Source organism: Giraffa tippelskirchi, chromosome 8 (genome assembly GCF_054371585.1).
Source record: "Giraffa tippelskirchi isolate mGirTip1 chromosome 8, T2T-mGirTip1v1.2.pri, whole genome shotgun sequence".
NCBI lineage: Eukaryota > Metazoa > Chordata > Mammalia > Artiodactyla > Giraffidae > Giraffa > Giraffa tippelskirchi.
The window spans coordinates 35,121,159-35,142,651 of NC_137282.1; the positions used below are offsets into that span (position 1 = coordinate 35,121,159).

At 36.5% G+C, this 21,493-nt stretch overlaps 1 protein-coding gene and 1 long non-coding RNA gene across 3 annotated transcripts in view; one reads left to right on the forward strand and one right to left on the reverse strand.

Annotated features, from left to right (window-relative positions):
• Positions 1 to 3,067, forward strand: part of LOC145518183 (uncharacterized) — a 61,194-nt gene extending 58,127 nt beyond the window's left edge. The window contains exon 4 of the long non-coding RNA XR_014062726.1: positions 2,288 to 3,067. This is a non-coding gene — a long non-coding RNA (uncharacterized LOC145518183). The remainder of the gene's footprint in view (positions 1 to 2,287) is intronic.
• The window catches only part of LOC145518182 (uncharacterized), a 429,574-nt gene that overhangs the window by 138,853 nt on the left and 269,228 nt on the right, over positions 1 to 21,493 (reverse strand). For both annotated transcript variants that reach the window (XR_014062723.1, XM_081522001.1), the window contains exon 4: positions 1,297 to 1,377. The gene's annotated coding sequence lies outside the window, so the exon portion shown is untranslated. The remainder of the gene's footprint in view (positions 1 to 1,296; positions 1,378 to 21,493) is intronic.

Here is a 21,493-nt window from a genome sequence, read left to right on the forward strand (position 1 = left end):
CTTGTTACTTAGGAAATGATGTGCTTTCTGCTTAATGATGCTGAAAATCACTCCAAGGACACAGAGCCAAATATGCAGGGGACCCATTGCCTGGTGTAATTTGCAAACCATCAGTTATTTCTGTCACAGGCATGAACTTTGTTTAAAGTGCTAGTAGCAGAGTGTGAGTGGTGGAGTAACTCTTAAAAATTGTAACACAGGACTCAGAGGGCAAGCAGCTTTTTAACAAACTCCAGTTGGTATGATTGGTGAAACAAGAACCACTTAGATAGTAACCACAACAGTAAGTCTTTGATATAGAGATAACAGGGCCATTTAGACCAATAAACAAGCCAGTGATATTTTCAATCTGTGTGCTGGAAGCCTTTCAGTACAGTCTAAAACAGACTACAAGAACTAATTGGCTAACCAACAAATGTAGTAGTAAGTTAGGGGTGTTCTTTCAAATTTGATCTTACCTTCATTTTATGAATGTTAACATAATCTTTAAGTTACATTTAGGAAAATCATTTTTTTGAAATTTTTAATTGGAGGATAATTGCTTTACAGAATTTTGTGGTTTTCTGTCATATATCAACAAGAATCAGTCACAGGTACACCCACATCCCCTCCCTCCAGTTTACAGTAGCAAAGCTGATTTGACATGTTGGCCATATTCATAATCAATATGTATAAAGACTAAGTCAGAAGTCACTCAGATGATCAGATTTTTTTTTAAAGGAGTATTTTTTTTTCCTTTTTCTCTCCAGAAAGATGCAAAACTAAATATCACCCAATATTCGTTTGGTAATCTAAGCAAATTCCAATGGCTTAGCTATCACTATGTTGGTTTTTATAACAAAATTTATGCAAGTAAATTTATTGATGGTGCTTCAAATTTATTGATGGCTTGGTAGCAATGCATTAATTTTGCGGTTAACTGTCTATTAAGAAGACAGAAACAGCTTTTTTTTTTTGCAAATCATAGAATATTAAGTTTAATCTTTGTGATAATTTCATTTCTGGTATGAATATAGTAAATTTGACCACCTATTGTGGTAAAGTCAATATATTTCTCTTTGGGGGAAATACAAGAGAGAAAAGACAAGGCATAAGCAAGATGTGTCGAATTTTCAAAGTTTTGAAGGAAAGAAAATACGTCTACAGAAAGATAGGAAATTGATTGAGCATATAAATTTTAGATTTTTCATGCTTAAATCACTATTATAGTTATCATGTTATTCTATTTATACATTTCTTGTTTCCATTATTCACATCTTGTATATTATGGCCTAAGTAATTTACATATTTGCTTACCAGTTAGGATGTTGTAATAATGTCAAACTGTTTTCTCAGGGAAATATTGAGCTTGGCTTCAGGTACTCACTTTGACAAATTCTGTAGGGAATTAAAAAGTAATCTGTTCAGATACAAGTCAATCTGTCTTCTTAAATTAAAATAATATATATATATATATGAACTCAAGTCTTTTAAAATCTTACCACTTTTCAAGTTCCATACCAAGGACAATAAATTTGTCCTTAATTAAAACCATAAAAAAGAACTCTATTGTAGGCACTTGTTAAAAAAATATATCCTGAAATTTGCTGCTGCCTAAGTCTTAATAGAAGTTTGATAATACTCATAGAATATCAGTTGCAGAGTATATAAACTATCTTATAGGGTATTTCGTAAATATTAAATTTATCCCTGGATGAAACTGATTCACTTGAGAACCAAGTAGACTACTGCCTTGACTCAACTTGTAATCAATTTTTACTAGAGAATTTCACCTTGACATAATGCCATAAAAAATGACTACATTCGATCATGAAGCTGTGTCTGAGGACACTACTATACAATATAACTTTGGTTGTTTGAGGATCCACAGGAGAAATTTCTCTTAAGATGTAGTGTCACAAGTACCTATTTTCTTCTATGAGAAAAAAGTCTTACAAAAAAGTGCTCAATCTTATATACAATATTCTTTTTTGTGTTACGTGGTAGCTCAGGGCCAGATCTGAATCCTATCTCTAAACACGTATAAATTCATTTTACCTCTTACATTATCAGATTTTCTATTCAAATTTTACTTGTAACATGATAATACCTATTTGTCTTCCCTGACAATATTTATTTTTGTAAACCACTTTTAATTAGACTTTTAATTTTTCTTATGGGTTACTGAGAACTCTTTAAGGGTATTAACTGCTACCTGTTGGGGGTGATATGATAATGTTATAATTCTATTTTTTATCTTTAAAAAATTTTTGTAAATAAAAAAATCTTTAATTTTTATTTTTTTTAGGTGCCCTGTGCTGCATGTGGGATCCTAGTTCCCTGATCTGGGATGGAAATGATGTCCCCCACACTGGAAGTGCAAAGTCTTAACCACTGAACTGCCAGGGAAGTCCAATCATGTTAGAATTTTAGACCAATTACTGGTAGCCCATGGGGTCACAAAGAATTGGACACGACTGAGCGACTGAACTGAAGTGAACTGTTGGGGTAACAAGAGAAATAGGTTGGGGATAAAGGTACTAGAGAAAAGAAGACTGAAGAGAAAATGATAACAAAAGCCAGTGAATTAGAAAATGAATTCAGAGTAAGTGCTGGTAGACAGAGAGAGGAGAAGACAGAAGTTAGAAATGTTCATGGTATAGCAATCAGATGGTTTGGTTGCCAGTTGGATGTGTTTATTCAAGATAGAAGAAATGAAGGAAGGCAACTCTAGTGTCTGCCTTGGAAAATCAAGTGGCTGGCAGATCAGGGACAGAGAGGGATCAGCGTGGGGAGAGCACCTGCAGCTTGAGATGCTCTGAAACAAGTCAGTAAATACATTCATTGGGAAGCCGGATACACAGAATGGGAGGGGGGCGAGGCATCCTGGAGATACAGTCACCGTCCTATGATTAAGAGTCAAAGTTATAACAGTGGATGAGGTTGTCCAGGGAAACAAGTGGAATTAGAATTAGTGGAGGACCGTGTTTAGGGGGAAATTGATATTTAAGGGATTGGCAGACAGAGCTGACTTCATAATGTAACTTAAAAAAAAAAAAAAGACCAAAGAAGGAAAGTCTAGAGAAAATCAAGTTTCAAGAAGAAAAGGGCTCTGAAAAATATCACCCAGTAGACAAAAGTTCAAGCAGGAGGAAAGGTTAATGGGGTCTATTTGATGATTAGAAGGCTGTGCATAACTTAGACCACAGTTGTTCCATGGACTGGTGACAAAAAAAGACTGAATACATGAATGTGAAGATAAATTAGGTACTCAGTGCATTTATTTTCAGACAATTACAAAACTAGACCAAGATCAACTTAAAAAAGAAAACTTTTGACCACTATAACATGAAATCGATACAAAATGCTCCTAATAAGATATTATTTAAGGTCCTTTAAAAGTATAATCTTAAGGTATCTATTACTCAAATACTGCATATAGTGGGCCAAAGGAGAAATATCATAACCACTTTAGTTTCAAGAAGACATTAATGTCACTAAGTTTCTCTCATAAAAATTCTGAGTAAATCTGAATGAACTTAGATTTTAAGGAAAATTCCTTAACATCAAAAGAATAATTCAATCCCAAAGCCCGATAATTCAATATCATATTTAATAGCAAATATAACCTGGTTTTATAATATTAAATCACTGAAATAAAGGAATACATATTAACAGAAAGAAAGCTGAATATAATTCCACTTTCTGGAAACACAACTACTTTCTCAAATAAAGAAGACTGAGCGTTTATTGTCCATGGAGGCTTCATTTGGTTACCATTTGATGTTGGCGTAGATAGTTCTGTTCATGTTTTTCTGGCCAGGGCTGAAAGACTTAATATCATCTCTTCTATTATCATGCCAGCTTTAAGACTCTTTTTCACAAAGAACTTATTTTAATCATTTAACATGTAAATGTTAACTATCTTGGAGAAACTCTCATACTGTAACTTACTCTCACAATATTGAAAATTTTAGGGCCATATTTTGTAATATCTTTTCATGCAAGCAATATACGTACGTGTCGATGAATGGGGCTACCATGTAATTTTAATTTCTGAAATAAAGTTGTCATGCAGAATAACCCTTTCCAATATTGTTTTCATTTCCTTGGTTTTAGCCATATAAGAAAATATCTAAATTTACCCTTTCCTCTTCAACTACTATTTAGTGCACTGCAAATCTATTTAGAGATAATTTGTTTTAGTTATTCTCCCACTTCCTTATATAAAGATTTTCTGATCTCCAGGGGCACACAGTACATAACAAATGACTCTATGAAGTCAGGATATTTTAAAATTAATTTTACTAATTAAGGCCAATATATAATTTGTAGAACAGAAGATAGGATCGATCAGACTGTTATTAATAGCACACTAATGTATTTAAACTTTGTTTACTGACTGAGAAAGTAAAATACATATACATTGTGGTGAGGGGGGTCATTCTGGAAATGCAGACTTGGGTGCTGCCAGGACGTCACTATGAAGTCTGAGAGGCATTTGTTTTGAATTCTGTCACAGTCAATTGAAAGGCCAGATAGAAGGGAGATTTTTGATATAATACTCTTTGCCCTTTGTACAGTATACGTTTTTGAAGACTTTAATACAGCAGAATGTGAGAAAAATACAAGAAATGTGTCTTCTGGGCCCCTAGGTCTAGGAATGTTTTAACAAATGCATACACTTGAATTAGTTAAGATTTTTCTCACTTTCTCAGTGTTAACATTTTTCTATTTGTAAGCTGCTCTGAAGATTCAAGACATGAGGATTTTTGCAAGAACACTGAGACAGGAAGCCAGGTATTTCTGCTGCCTGGATGGAGTGAGAGACACTGCTGAGCTGCATGCCCGAGTACAGCTGCTGAGAGTCTGTGGTCTGGGTGTGCAAATGCCGGTGTCCGGCTGTGTCAGCTGTGAGGGGTCTGACTTTGAGCAAGTTGCTGCAACTTCCTCATCCATAAAATCGGGTGGCAGTATCTATGTTTCAGTATTGCTGTGAAATATGATTTATATATGCATGCTCAGTCGCTTCAGTCATGTCTCTTTCTTTGCGACCCTATGGACTATAGCCCGCCTGGCTCCTGTGTCCATGGGATTCTCCAGGCAAGAATACTAGAGTGAGTTCCATTTTCTTCTCCAGGGAATCTTCCCGAACGAGAGATCAAACCTGTGTCTCCTGCGTCTCCTGCAGGCAGGTGGATTCTTTACCCACTGAGGCACCTGGGAAGCTTCTTGAAACATATAAAGTAATCTACATATTACGTACATAAAATTAATTGATATATATAAGATTAATGTATATGTGTGTGTATACACACACACACACACACACACACACACACATATATAGCTTTAAATATAGTCTTACAATTGTTGTTGTTCAGTCACTAAGTTGTGTCCAACTCTTTGCAACCCCATGGACTGCAGCACCTCAGGCTTCCCTGTGCTTCTCTATCTCCTGGAGTTTGCTCAGATTAATGTTCATTGAGTTGGTGATTCTATCTAACCATTTCATCCTCTGTTGTCCCCTTCTCCTCCTGCCATCAATCTTTCCCAGCGTCAGGGTCTTTTCCAATGAGTCAGTCTTTGCATCAGGTGGCCAAAGTATAGGAACTTCAACTTTAGCATCAGTCCTTCCAATGAATATTCAGGGTTGATTTCCTTTAGGAAGACTGATTGGATCTCCTTGCAGTCCAATGGACTCTCAAGAGTCTTCTCCAGCACCACAATGTGTAAACATCAGTTCTTCAGTGCTCAACCTTCTTTATGGCCTTATAATAAGCACTAATAAATTATCTGTTCTAAATGGTGCTGATTCAGTCTAACTTCAGATATTGGTAAGTGATGGAAAGAAAAAGAGTGAGTAAAATTTCTGGCAATCTAATAAGATAATCTGAATAGTCTAGTGGTTTTCCCCACTTTCTTCAATTTCAGTCTGAATTTGGCAATAAGCAGTTCATGATCTGAGCCACAGTCAGCTCCTGATCTTGTTTTTGCTGACTGCATAGAGCTTCTCCATCTTTGGCTGCAAAGAATATAATCAGTCTGATTTCGGTGTTGACCATCTGGTGATATCATGTGTCGACTCTTCTCTTGTGTTGTTTGAAGAGGGTGTTTGCTATGACCAAACAAAACTTGGCAAAACTCTACTAGCCTTTGTGCTGCTTCATTCTGTACTCCAAGGCCAAATTTGCCTGTTACTCCAGATATCTCTTGACTTCCTACTTTGCATTCCAGTCCCCTACAATGAAAAGGACATCTTTTTTGGGTGTTAGTTCTAGAAGGTTGTAGGTCTTCACAGAATCGTTCAACTTCAGCTTCTTCAGCGTTAATGGTTGGGGCATAGACTTGGATTACTGTGATATTGAATGATTTGCCTTGGAAATGAACAGAGATCATTCTGTCTTTGAGATTGCATCCAAGTACCACATTTCGGACTCTTGTTGACTATGATGGCTACTACACTTCTTCTAAGGGGTTCTTGCCCACAGTAGTAGATATAATGATCATCTGAGTTAAATTCACCCACTCCAGTCCATTTTGGTTCACTGATTCCTAAAATGTTCACGTTCACTCTTGCCATCTCCTGTTTGACCACATCCGATTTGCCTTGATTCATAGACCTAACATTCCAGGTTTTATGCAATGTTGCTCTTTACAGCATCAGACTTTACTTCCATCACCAGTCACATCCACAGCTGGGCATTGTTTTTGCTTTGGCTCTGTCTCTTCATTCTTTCTGGAGTTATTTCTCCACTGATTTCCAGTAGCATATTGGGCACCTACCGACCTGGGGAGTTCATCTTTCAGTGTCCTATCATTTTGCCTTTTCATACAGTTCAAGGGGTTCTCATGGCAAGAATACTGAAGTGGTTTGCCATTCCCTTCTCCAGTGGACCACATTTTGTCAAAACTCTCCACCATGACTCGTCTGTCTTGGGTGGCCCTACACAACATGTCTCATAGTTTCATTGAGTTAGACAAGGCTGTGGTCCATGTGATCAGACTGGTTAGTTTTCTGTGACGGTGGTTTTCATTTTTTTGCCCTCTGATGGAGAAGGATAAGACGCTTATGGAAGCCTCCTGATGGGAGCTTCCTAATGGAAGCTTTCTGATGGGAGAGACTGACTGAGGGGGAAACTGGGTCTTGTTCTGATGGGTGGGGACATGCTCAGTAAATCTTTAATCCAGTTTTCTGTTGATGGGTGGGGCTGTCTTCCCTCCCTGTTATTTACCTGGGGCCAAACTATGGTGGAGGTAATGAAGATAATGGTGACCTCTTTCAAAAGATCCCATGCATGTACTGTTATACTCAGTGCCCCCAGCCCTGCAGCAGGCCACCACCAACCCATGCCTCCACCAGAGACTCCTGAACTCTCAGGCAAGTCTGGGTCAGTCTCTTGTCGGGTCACTGCTCCATTCTCCTGGGTCCTGGTGCATACAAGTTTCTGTTTGTGCCCGCCAAAAGTCTATTTCCCAGTCCCGAGTAAGTTCTGGCAGCTCTATGGTGGGGTTAATGGTGACCTCCTCCAAGAGGGCTTATGCCATATCCAAGTCTGCTGCACCCAAGGCCCCTTCCTCTGCAGCAGTCCACTGCTGACCCACACCTCCACAGGAGATGCTCAAACACAGTTCTGTCTCAGTCTCTGTGGGGAATTATATAGTGGAATTATACAAGCTTATACAGTGGAAGTGACAAATAGATTCAAGGGATTAGATTTGATAGACAGAGTGTCTGAAGAACTAGGGGCAGAAGTTCATGACATTATAAAGGAGACAGGGAGCAAGACCATCTCCAAGAAAAATAAATGCAAAAAAACAAAATGGTTGTCTGAGTAGGCCTTACAAATAGTTGTGAAAAGAAGAGAAGTGAGAAGCAAAGGAGAAAAGGAAATATATTCCCATTTGAATGCAGAGTTCCAAAGAATAGCAAGGAGAGATAAGAAAGCCTTCCTCAGTGATCAATGCAAAGAAATAGAGGAAAACAACAGAATAGTAAAGACTAAAGATTTCTTCAAGAAAATTAGAGATACCAAGGGAACATTTCATGCAAAGATGGGCACAATAAAGGACAGAAATGGTATGGACCTAACAGAAGCAGAAGAAATTAAGAAGAGGTGGCAAGAATACACAGAAGAACTATACAAAAAAGATCTTCATGACCCAGATAATCAAGATGATGTGATCACTCACCTAGAGACAGATATCCTGGAACATGAAGTCAAGTGGGCCTTAGGAAGCATCACTGCAAACAAGGCTAGTGGAGGTGATGGAATTCCAGTTGAGCTATTTCAAATCCTAAAAAATGATGCTGTGAAAGTGCTACACTCAATATGCCAGCAAATTTGGAAAACTCAGCAGAAGCCACAGGACTGGAAAAGGTCAGTTTTAGTTCCAATCCCAAAGAAAGGCAATGCCAAAGAATGCTCAAACTACCACACATTTGCACTCATTTCACATGCTAGTAAAGTAATGCTCAAAATTCTCCAAGCCAGGCTTCAATAGTACGTGAACTGTGAACTTCCAGATGTTCAAGTTGGATTTAGAAAAGGCAGAGGAACCAGAGATCAAATTGCCAACATCCACTGGATCATCATAAAAGCAAGAGAGTTCCAGAAAAACATCTATTTCTGCTTTATTGACTATGCCAAAGCCTTTGACTGTGTGGATCAGAACAAACTGTGGAAAATTCTTCAAGAGATGGGAATACCATACTATCTGACCTGCCTCTTGAGACATCTGTATGCAGGTCAGGAAGCAACAGTTAGAACTGGACATGAAACAACAGACTGGTTCCAAATAGGAAAAGGAGTATGTCAAGGCTGTATATTGTCACCCTGCTTATTTAACTTCTATGCAGAGTACATCATGAGATACATTGGGCTGGATGAAGCACAAGCTGGAATCAAGATTGCCAGGAGAAATTTCAATATCCTCAGATATGCAGATTGCACCACACTTATGGCAGAAAGCGAAGAAGAACTGAACACCTTCTTGATGAAAGTAAAAGAGGAGAATGAAAAATTGGCTTAAAACTCAACATTCAGAAAACTAAGATCATGGCATCTGATCCCATCACTTCATGGCTAATAGATGGGGAAACAGTGGAAACAGTGGCAGATTTTACTTTGGGGAGCTCCAAAATCACTGCAGATGGTGACTGCAGCCATGAAATTAAAAGAAGCTCACTCCTTGGAAGGAAAGTTATGACCAACCTAGACAGCATATTAAAAAGCAGAGACATTACTTTGCCATCAAAGGTCTGTCTAGTCAAAGCTATAGTTTTTCCAGTAGTCATGTATGGATGTGAGAGTTGGACTATAAAGAAAGCTGAGCGCCGAAGAATTGATGCTTTTGAACTGTGGTGTTGGAGAAGACTCTTGAGAGTCCCTTGGACTGCAAGGAGATCCAACCAGTCCATCCTAAAGGAGATCAGTCCTGAATATTCATTGGAGGGGCTGATGCTGAAGCTGAAACTCCAATACTTTGGCCACCTGATGCAAAGAACTGACTCATTTGAAAAGACCCTGATGCTGGGAAAGATCGAAGGCAGGAGGAGAAGGGGATGACAGAGGATGAGACGGTTGGATGGCATCACCGACTCAATGGACAGAGTTTGAGTAACTGTGGGAGTTGGTGTTAGACAAGGAGGCCTGGCGTTGTGCAGTCCATGGGGTCACAAGGAGTCAGACACAACTGAGCAACTGTACTGAACTGAATAAGATAACCAATCTTTTGCCAGCTTCCTCAAGCATTGATTCCTTCATTATCATCCCATAGTAGCTTTCTCATGAAGGGCTTGTGATGCTGGGCATTTTCTTCAGATTTGAGTGTTTACAACTGATTTATGTATATTGATAGTTTCTTGACCACTTGGATGGACACAAAGTCTTAGCACTGCATCTTTTCTAGAGTTCCTCAAAACGTTTGTCTTCTGTGTTCTTCTTTTGTAAGTTACTCTCAAAATAATACCGATCTGACTTTCTGTCTCTTTGAAATGACTTCATGGATGTCTTGAAGCCTAAAGGATATTTATTTCTGCTACATATTTTAAAATCTATTTATTTTACTAAGATTAGTCTTGGAGTTAATGCTTCCAGGTGAATTTTTTCCAAGCGCATATTTTGCCCTTTTAGCATACACACTCTTGTCTGAGATAATTTCTCAGAAATTATCTTAGGCTATAGATTTAAAAGAATCTCCTCACTCTAAAAGGCCCATTGAACCCCTTTGTGGTAAATTGCTCTCCCCATTTCCAGACACAGGAAATGATTTCACTACATATCTGACATTTCTAGAATTTTATATAAATGACATGACAAAGTACATGACATTTTGTATTTGATTTCTCTCATTTAATATAAATATTTTTGAGATTTATTGATTATAGATAACAAAAGAGTGAAACAAAATGGGCAATATAATTTTTAGAAATGTTAAAGGCTACAAAGAAAATAACTCAAAAATTAGAGTATGTCTTTCTCACTGTAAGAAAAGATCAAGGGTTTCTTCAAGTTGAAAATCTGGGGAAACTTTTCTGAGGAAGTGGCATTCAAGTGGAGACAAAAATGTCAAGTAGAGAGTGGAGGACAGAATATTTCAGACACAAGAACAATAAGCACAAAAATCAAAAGTTAAGGAAAAAAATAACAAAGCTGCAATGGCTAGAGTCAGGTATTTATAGAAATAACTGCATTTTCCAAAACAAAAATACTTACAGAGAAGAGAGGCACTATTTTAAATTATGCAAATCTTATTTGGCTAAAATTGAAGAGAGCTGAATTCTTATACTTGTTTCTATATTCAATTTTTATATCTGTTTCCATATTTTCCATATTCATAATTTCACACCTCAAATAGTATGTGAAACACTCCCCAGAGTTTAAGAAAGAGAGTGAAAAAGTTTAAGAAAGAGAGTGAAAAAGGTAAATAATATCCTTATATTTTTATGAATATAGTTTTGATTTTACAGAAGCCTATAGAAATCTCATCAACAGCCAAAGACTCCCAGGGCAATTTGTGTGAACCACTGAACCAACCTGTAGTGAATGTTCACAGTGTTAGATGTGCTTCCTGTGAATTATCTCATGTAAACACGAAGATGGGAAAAGCGTCTGAGAATGGCAAGAGGTCTTTGCAAGAGCTAAGCTCAGTAAGTATGCTCCCAAAGTCCACTCTGGCCACTGCCCCATTTCACTCTTCCTATTTAGATACAAATTTTAAGCGAAAGTTTTCCCTACTTGATATTTTTACCTTTCACTTCCTACATATCTTTGAATACACTGTAGTGTGAAGTGTGCATTTCACCACCACAAACACTAAAAGATGTATAAAATGAATTTAATGCTAAATTTTATGCTAAGTGTAACACCTCTGAGTTTCACAGGCAAGGTTTTACTCATTTTTTGAGTTAATCATTTAAAAATATTTATTATTTAAGCAAACACTTTATATCTCTATGATAACACAATAAGTGGGGTCACAATTTCCACAATGTAAAATATGGGGACATGATAAGATGCAGTTAAGTGGAATACTTTTAGTTAGTATGAACTATGACCAAAACCAAAACTAATGATAGTAACACGCAAATGCGTATGACTTACATGAGAAAGAAGTATTCATACTATGAAAATTAGAAGTGGAAAAACACCTGAGGAGGTTTCAAGGATGATAATCCATTATGTTTTATTCCAACATGATATCAGAACCCAACTCATCATTGATAGTTGTTTCTTTTTAACACTTGTAGGCTTTGCATCATTGCATTCCTAACCAAAAGGTTTATAATGAATTTAGAGGTATAAGATGAATTTTTCATTAAAAAGTAGTGATTTCTGAGAGAACCTAATGAGGACATTTGGGAAACAGAATATGCAGCCTCGGATAAAGAGTGTATTATCATCTTACATGTATGAAACATGTAAACATGTAAGGATGGTTTCCTGGAGCTCATAAAGTTTGTCCACAGTGATGCTGGGACAAGCTCCAGGTCTCTAACCCCTACTCTAATAAATTTTCTATCTACTAAGGTCTGTTTCTATTTTTTTGCACATTCCTTTTCCTATCATGGTTACTGTTGGGTCTTCCTTTCTCTAGATAGATATTAACAGATAGATAGATAGATATAGATATATAACCACACACACATATACACATATGACCCACAACTCTGGGAAACTCACACAAAGGAAGTCTTACTTATTAGAAAATGAAGTTTCAACCTTTCTCAGATTTACAGGGCATGGAACAAATCAGGAAGAGGTCATTTGCCTATGACATAAATATAGTACTAGGGTCCCACAGATTCTGAATATAGTTTGAATTAAAAGCATGCTTGGCAGGCTTCCAAAGTGTGAGAATATCATTTATTTGGTAACTTTCCATACACTTATTTCTTTACTCAATAAATAAAAATCTAAGATAAGATTGTCATTTTAATGCATCAATGACAGCGTAAAAATAGAGGAATCAAGAAGGAAATAATCTTTGTGGCATGATTTTAAGGGGTCTAATAGGAAAGATATTTTGAATCTGCTAGTCAAATGATTGTTTTTTTTTAACTAATGAGAAAATCGAAGTGCAAGTGAAATGCATAAATTAAAAGAATGATAGCTATTTAAAGAGAAACAAATATGCTTTTTCATTACTACTGATATACAACTATATGATAATAGATTTAGATTCCTTATAAATAGTCTGTGAAATAATTTATTTACCTGCTCTTTATGACAATTGACAAGTAACAAGCACTAGTCTCTTCTCAAAGAGAAATTCATATTCTAATTCCAGAACCAATTGTGTTATATGATGCATTGTTATGTATAATTAATAGGGCTTTGTGAAATTACTGTCAAAGCATCCCCTAGGATACCTCAGGTCTAAAAATTCACGACATAAGAGTTCGTTGTGCATAGATAATGTTTCAGTCAGTACTGACAGTGTTTGCTCAGTGGAAATCAAGTATTTGGAGAGATAAGAGAACTACTAGGTCAGTAAGGTATAATTAGGTGCCTCTGGAAACTTTCCTACAAAGTTTATGAGATATTGGCAGCAGTGGTGATGCCTTCAAGAAATATTTAATGTCTTGGCTCCTGAGATTAACGACACCATGAGCATATTTCTACATGGGCAACTGACGTTGACACAGAGAATTCAGCCAAAATGGTTACTATTCACTGGTATCGGTTCTGCCTCCCTAGTATTGATTGACCTAATGTACAGCATTTTACAGTGTTCAACCCAGGTCTTAACTGCCCACAGATGAAATAGGACTTTGTCTAATTCATACTTGCCTTCCTTAAACAATATGCCAAACAAAATCGACATAATCCCAGACAAAGAATAATCCAAATTTATTCACAGCATCCATTGTTGGTGCATGAATTCTTTTGGAAAATTTAGATCATATGTATATACTTCTTTTTTCTACATTAGCTAGAGTTTAATTTGAATGAAAACTTGATATTAAGATGTAAAATATTACATGTTGTATTAAAATGCATACCTAGTTTTGTAATACTACTTTATTTTCATCGTAAGAATATGATATGATTGTTACTCATGACTCAAAAATCAAAAGCATATTGGTACATGATACATTAAGAATAACTGTGATTGGTACATAATCCTCTGTAAATTCTAGGGGATAGGTCAGATTTAATCAAAATATTATATTGCTGGGAAATGTACAGAGAATTTCAAGCCAGTAAAAGAAGACAAACAATGTATTTACTAAAGCTAGTGATTTGAATCATTCTCTTTTCCTTTGCCAAAGATTGGAAAATAGCAATGAATTCTGATCTTGTATTACTTTTCATTTTCTCCTTTGGGAATTACTTTAAAATGGTGATATTAATAATAATATGATATACATTCATGACTGAAATATTGAAAATGCATTTCTGGATACTCATATATTTATATTATTACCAAAATAAAGAGTATATTTCATTTGATTGTATAATACAAACTAACTCATAATGCTCAGGTTTTATTTATCACACTAAATTTTTAATGATGTTCTAGAGTTGTGTTTCCATTCTGGCTGGGTGAGGTTCCATGGGTGTATTAATTTATTCATAAGTAACATTATCCTTTTCACTTTACCCTCATTTATATCTATAAAATCATGTTTTTAGCACTCACTGCATCCATGCCCAAATGTGCAAACCGGCCAGAACTGAATTATCTACATAAAGCATGTCTGACAAACCAGGCATTACTGACATCTGAAAAGTAATAGGACGAACAGCAGGGCTGCAGGGAAGAGATGAGTAGGATGACAAGCTGCTAAATTCCTTGACATTAAAAAGTTTTTTCTTTCACATTGTCTTTCACATCTTTATATTTCATACCTTCTCTTATATCTTCTTCAAGACTGGGATATTGTGACACCATAAATGCTCTGAAAACAGGTTAAGAAGCCAGACTTTATACCCAGAGCCAAACTTCTCAGTCTGTTTATCAAATACCAATATGATTAGAATAGCTTTCTTATGCCTGAGGCCAATTGAATGATCAAACACAAATATTCAAAATTACGAATGTGGTGGACTGAAGCATGGCCATCACTGTCTTTCATCTGGATTTTGTAACCAGTATGATGGTTTCACACTGCAATAACGTGAACAGTTGGAAAGCACAGATTAATTTTCTGTTCTGAAGAGATATTATCTGGGTTGGTGGTCCAGAAGTATCACTTCATGAATTAATTTAAGCAGACGCTTTTTCTGTCAGTACCCAAGGCACTTAATATATACACTGGAATGGGCAACTCTTTATCTGTTGAATGACTGGTGTAATGATAACCATGTGTGTTTGTTTTTTGTCCATCAGCTGGGTGAATACTATTGTTACCATCCTATCCTAGCAACTAATAGCTACTTACTAGTTGGAGACATCTCATTCAAAATTGAAACTCCCACTCAAACTGAACCATTTGTTAGGTAAAAGCCAAATTTAACTGGTGAAAGCAAAAGATGTGAAACATAGTTTAGTCACTAGCCCCTGACTTCACTCCTCTTGACTGGCTACCACTGATACATGCCCTGTATGCTACATGCCACACTGATAAACGCTACCCTGATACTCTTGGCCACTTACCACGATCACAGATCCAGCCATAAGAATAAATATGAATGTCTAAAGAAAAGAAAAAGTCAGTTCCATTTATAGAAGCAGATGCTGGGGAGTCAATACAAGGCAATGAGTAGTTCTGGTTCACCAGGTTAAGAGAATGATGAGCATTTCCAGACTCTTAAGTGTAGATCTTACAGCATTCATTACTGCTGTTTCCAAAACCTAAATATGCAAGAGCTTTTGCAAACAGCTGTGCATATACTAAGTTTTAAGTAAACTTTTAATGGAAGTATACAAAATTGCATGAATCACAACTCCATAGCAGGATGAATTTTGGCAAAATGCACCCATGTAATAAGAACTCAGGTCAAGTAACAAAACTTTACTCTTACTTCAGAAACAGCCTTTAGGACAATTCACTCCCACCTCTCCCTTAAGGGTAACCATAATCCTGATTTCTAAGACCATAGATTGGTCAGTCTTGTGGATGTATTATTTACTAATTCAAGGGTATTTGGTGGGGAGTCCATTGTATTTGATGTTGATGTACGTTAACTAATTTAGGCTTAACTAGTGTGACTAGTGGAGGATATAGATATCCTGTGGGAAAAAAGTGAAAGTGTTAGTCACTCAGTTGTGTCTGACTCTTTACGACTTCAGGGACTGAAGTGGGTAGCTGTTCCCTTCTCCAGGGGTTCTTCCCAATCCAGGGATCGAACCCAGGTACCCCACTTTGCATGCAGATTCTTTACCGTCTGAGCCACCAGGGAAGCCCATAGATATTCTCGTACTTCAGAAAACTGTGGAGTTTAACCAAAACTTATGAGTTCATTAATATGTAATCACATTGTTAGGAACATAATTGGAAAAAAGAAAATCTTCCCATCTTCATTTCAGACAATGTGCCAGATATTAGCACTGTATATATTGAACTGATTAAGAACTAACAAAAAAAAACTTTAAAAGTAAGAATAAATACAGTGCTAAAAACTAAGCACAAAAGAAATGACTTTCAATAGAGTAAGACTGAGGTAACAACAGTTAGCAACAGTTAGAACCAGACATGGAAAAATGGACTAGTTTAAAATTGGGAAAGGAGTACGTCAAGGCTATATATTGTCACTCTGCTATTTTAACTTCTATGCAGAGCACATCATGCAAAATGCCAGGCTGGATGACTCACAAACTGAAATCAAGACTGCCTGGAGAAATATCAATAACCTCAGATATGCAGATGATACTACTCTAAAGTCAGAAAGCGAAGAGGAACTAAAGAGCCTCTTGATGAAGGTGAAAGGGGAGAGTGAAAAAGCTGGATTAAAACTCAACATTCAAAAAACTAAGATCATGGCATCCAGTTCTATCACTTCATGATAAACAGAAGGGGAAAAAGTGAAAACATTGGCAGATTTTATTTTCTTGGGCTCCAAAATCACTGTGGACTATGACTGTAGCCATGAAATTAGGACACTTGCTCCTTGGAAGAAAAGCTATGACAAACCTAGACAGCATATTAAAAAGCAAAGACACCATTTTTCCCACAAAGGTCCATCAAGTCAAAGCTATGGCTTTTCCAGTAGGCATGTGTGGATGTGAGAGTTGGACCACAAAGAAGGCTCACCGCCAAAGTATCAATGCTTTCGAATTATGGTGCTGAAGAAGACTCTCGAGAGCCCCTTGGACTTCAAGGAGATCAAACCAGTCAATCCTAAAGGAAATTACTTCTGAATATTCATTGGAAGGACTGATGCTGAAGCTGAAGCTTCAATACTTTGGCCTCCTGATGTAAAGAGCCAACTCATTGGAAAAAATACCAATGCTGTGAAAAATTGAAGGCAAAAGGAGAAGGGGGCTGCAGAGGATGAGATGGTTGGATAGCATCACTGACTCAGTGGACATGAATCTGAGCAAACTCTGGGAGATAGTGGAGGACAGAAGATCCTGGTGTCCTGTGGTCTATGGGGTTGCAAAGAGTTGAACACGACTGAACAACAATGAAGTAGACTTGAGGCAAGCAACTGTTTTAGATAAAGTAGCACATTTCCATGCACACAAAAAAAGAACTAGCGCTATAAAGTCAGACATGACCTCAACGGTTGTTACCAACATGCTTGCACCTGGTCTTAGAGATTTTGATGTTAATTTCTAACTTTGTGCTCATTTTTAGAAAATGGCCGAACAGAAAATTTTCAGTTGGCTCACTCTTTTAAATCTATGTGAAGGATTTTAATTTTTTATATTTTCCTTTATAGTCCTTCATACTATTTCATCTCTCTTACAACGCTGACAATTTTGTAGTCTAATAGTGGTTTTGTGTTATCAGCTATACATTGAAAGAGTTACACTGAATAACTCCTTAGTTATTCATACTGGTCAAGCACAAAATCCAAAGGTTCATAATTCAAGAGAAAATTATGATTGTTGTTTTTACCAGTGATTCATTCGTTCTTCCAGCAAACACTGAAAGACCATCACTTAATACAAGACTCTGGCCTAAATGGATGGATAAAAACTAAGAAAATCGACATTCTGTCTTAGCAAGCCGAGCCCTGGGCTGTTTTTATATAGGATATAAAATCACTGCTTAGTGATTTAATGAGGCAGCACCTAAGTTACTGTCTAGATGTAAAGGCCTGCCTCCATAGCTGGCCAGAAGGCTATTTGGAGGTCAATCTAGCTATTTCGGTTGTATTAATGAACAACTTAGACACAATTCACTTCTTTGCCACTGCATGTTATGACAAAAACAGAATTAAAATTCCCAAAGCTTGACTCAACGTTCCATATTAGCTTTTCAGGGAAATACTGTAACTATTTCAAGTCAGCCTTGGGGCACTGCTACCATTTACATCTTCTGTAATACGTAATTTTTCTTTCCCTTACTCCAAAATCCTTGACACTAAAGCACATTCTTAGAAAATTTACTTATGTGAATTTTTAAGATAATATGTGTAGCAAACATTTTTACTAAGGTTGTCCTTATGTCAATAACAACATCAATAGAATATGATACCAGATCACTTTTTCAAATAGCAAAAATAGTGTTCTTTTACTTTGATAAATACACTTCCAAGACTTCTGTGTCATTTTAATCAGATAAATTATAACTAAAAGTGACATCTAGATATCCTCCATTAACAATAAAAGACAGAATTCTTAAAAAATGTTACATGTTAACAGATAATTCAAGAGAGAATGGATTACATGATTATAAATGATAAAGCAGAACTTAGGCTTTAGGAGAATCAGCTAATTAAAAGGTTGAATTCTTAGGCTTTTCCCGAAAGCAGAATATAAAATGTCAGTCACTGAACCTTTCAAGTTTAGATATCTTTTTTCTTTCCCTTTTTATTGCAATTTCTTTTTTTTTTTTTTCAATTTGATACATAAAACAGGCTCATCTTCTTTCCACAGGGCTCACCATCTGATTTGGGTGTCACTTTCTGTCTGAGATCATCTTGTAATGATGGTGGGATATTTACCACGGTTTCTGTTCCCTTTTAGAGTATATCTAACTGCTATATCAATTTCCTCTTAATTAAAACAGTGAATTATATGTAAAAAGATTAAATGTGATGGTAACCATGTACACATTCACATGGCATTAAAAATGGCTTAACAGCAGTTAGAGAGCTGAAAAGCAAGAACGATGGAGAGAAATCGCTGTCAGGCAATGCAAGCTGAGGCACTGGAGGCTGAAACGACCATTATTCATCGGCCACTACTCATCTGCGGGATAGTAGCTACATACTGTAGTGGAGAGAGGGGGGCGCGCGCCTGGAGTTTGGTAAGAGCATCACTGGACAGCTGACACACGCAATTTAATCTCTTGGGAGGAAAACTGCAAGAAAGCACGCACTCTGCAAGAGTAGACTTTGCTGATTTTAGAGACAACAGCTGGATTTGCCAACACAGACAGCAATGAATATTCAGAAATAGACTGGGAGAATGAAAAAAGAGGTTTTGGAAGCAAGTCGGCTATTTTCCAGCTATGTGGTATTGGGCTACCTCACGCCTGTTTGTCTGTAGAAGGAGGTGCTGGGTGACTAGGCTCTGTAAGCACCTCCCAGCTCTAGGAGCCTACTGTTATGCATTTCTGGGACATACCTGGGAATCCTATCTAATGACTGGGGCTCATCCTGGGGCTGCTTCCTCCCCCAACATCAGGACAAAATTCAAATACTGTTTTCTGATCTTCCTTCTGCACCTGTTTCCAGGCAGACGGTGACTACACTCACACCCTCATACCACCGCTTTGTGTCTCCTGGGACCCTGATTCACCATGAAGAGTCCTTGGACAAACAAGTCACCACCCTGCCCATGCGCACTGACTTTTCCAGAGATGATCAGCTGGAAAGGCAGTATAAAGGCACTCACGAAGAAGGGAGTAGTCAGTGTCAAAAATTCAGGTGTCAGAGGCAGATGGCAGGGAGATGTTTTTGAGAGGGAACCTCCCAGAGGACCAAGTCAACTACCATATATCCTTTTGCCTCTATCTTTTCTGCTTTTCATCTCAGAGACTGAATCATAGGATCCTCCATTGGTTTATCAGTGACCAATATTTATATAGCCATAATAAAGCAAACAGTAATTTATATATATAATACATACATTAATATATATATTTATACATACATAATAGTGGGAGAATGGGGGAAAGAGTCACTGTCAAAGAGTTGAAGCTTCAACTATTATATAAAAAAGTCACTAGGGGAAGTTTAAATTTGATAAATATAAAATAGCAATACTTGTGAATTAATTTAACAGGTTTATTAAATATCTATCGCATATCTAGCAATTACAGGCATTGGAGTTACAAGTGAATGACACAGATAAAAATCCCTGCCCTCATGAAATATACACATAAGTACAGGAAAGACATTAATCAAAAAATAAAATATACTGGTGTGCTAAGGATGGATAAATGCAGGAAGCATTATCCCAATAAATGCCAGTTGCAATTTTAGCTACAAAGGGAAGTTTTCACTGAGACAGTGAATTTGGAATGAAGACCTTATGGAAGTAAGTTAAGTTTCAAAAGAAACCACACACAAAAAAATTCGTATGTAGCTATCAGCATGGACTAGAATCTGTATGTACAAAACATATGTAGAGACAGAAACTTGAGAAAAAAAGTTCCTGGGAGCATCTCACATTTCATTTATGATACAGAGTAACAAGAAAAGCATTTTATGCCAAGAAGGTGCCTAAAAAAATAAAAAAGACACATAAATTGATTTATTAATGAGAATAGGTATTGAGCTCAAAAACTTTGCAATAAATGTACATTGAGGTCTAATTTGATGACTGATGAAAGAAAAGCTATTTTCAAACTGGAAAGCATAGTTTTTATGTGTAAATAAACACAAAATGACTTCAAGCTGATATTTGCAAATAAAAATATCTAATATTTATCCATATTTTGTCCTATCTTTCATGATATATGGAATAATCACTTTTCTCAGTCATCTTTGCAGGGTGGGCAGTGTATTTTACTAGTTCTAAGTGCTGGTTCATGGGCAAAAACAAAATGTATCATATCATGTCCAGGCTGTAGTACCAAATTGCCTCCTATGTTATTACTCTTTCCCTGCCACCACAATTGGAGACACATAAAAAGATGGAGCCACTATCATCTTATATTATTAAGTGTCCATGATAAATCGATTTCCTTTGGTGTCCTATGTTAGACACATAGCCTGAGAAATAAAAGTAAACCTTTGTTATTTTAGTCTACTAATATTTTGGGGTTACCTGTTCATGCAGTATCCCTGACCTGCTCTAACTGACCCAGCAAACCAAACTGTGTGGGTTTCCATTATTTCTAAACTGTCAATGTAAATACTTTGAGGAAAGGAAAGATTTTTATCCTTTAGGAAATATTCTGCTATAATTTTGGTTGACTGGCAGTAGGCAAATATTAAGATATATCAAAACACCTAATAGCAGAACCAAAACATAGACATCGATGAGTTACTACTACATCAGTAATTTAATATCATACATTGACATTTGTAAATAAATAATTAAAGTGGGCTCTTCAGATGAAACTGTCAAACATACAGTCACTAGTTTCTAAAGAACAGAACATTAAGAATTATCTCAGAAGTAATATTTAATTAAAAAATAAATAAGAAAAAATAAAAATGAAAGAAAGTAATGTAAATATCCCACATAAGTTATTTGTAAAGTCAAAGAAGAGAAAATCCTGTAGAATTTATCATTTTAAAGTTTAGCGTATAAAGCTTTTACTAGTTTTATTTTTAAGACCATTGAATTTATTAATCTGTATGCTTTTTAAAGAAAGAAATGGAAAGTACTATGCCAACTTGAGGACTAAACTCCACATATTTCAAAGATTCAAAAATGCTTATTGGAAAACAAATATTCTTTTTTATTTGGATGGAAATGAGAAATAATGATCTGTAAAACC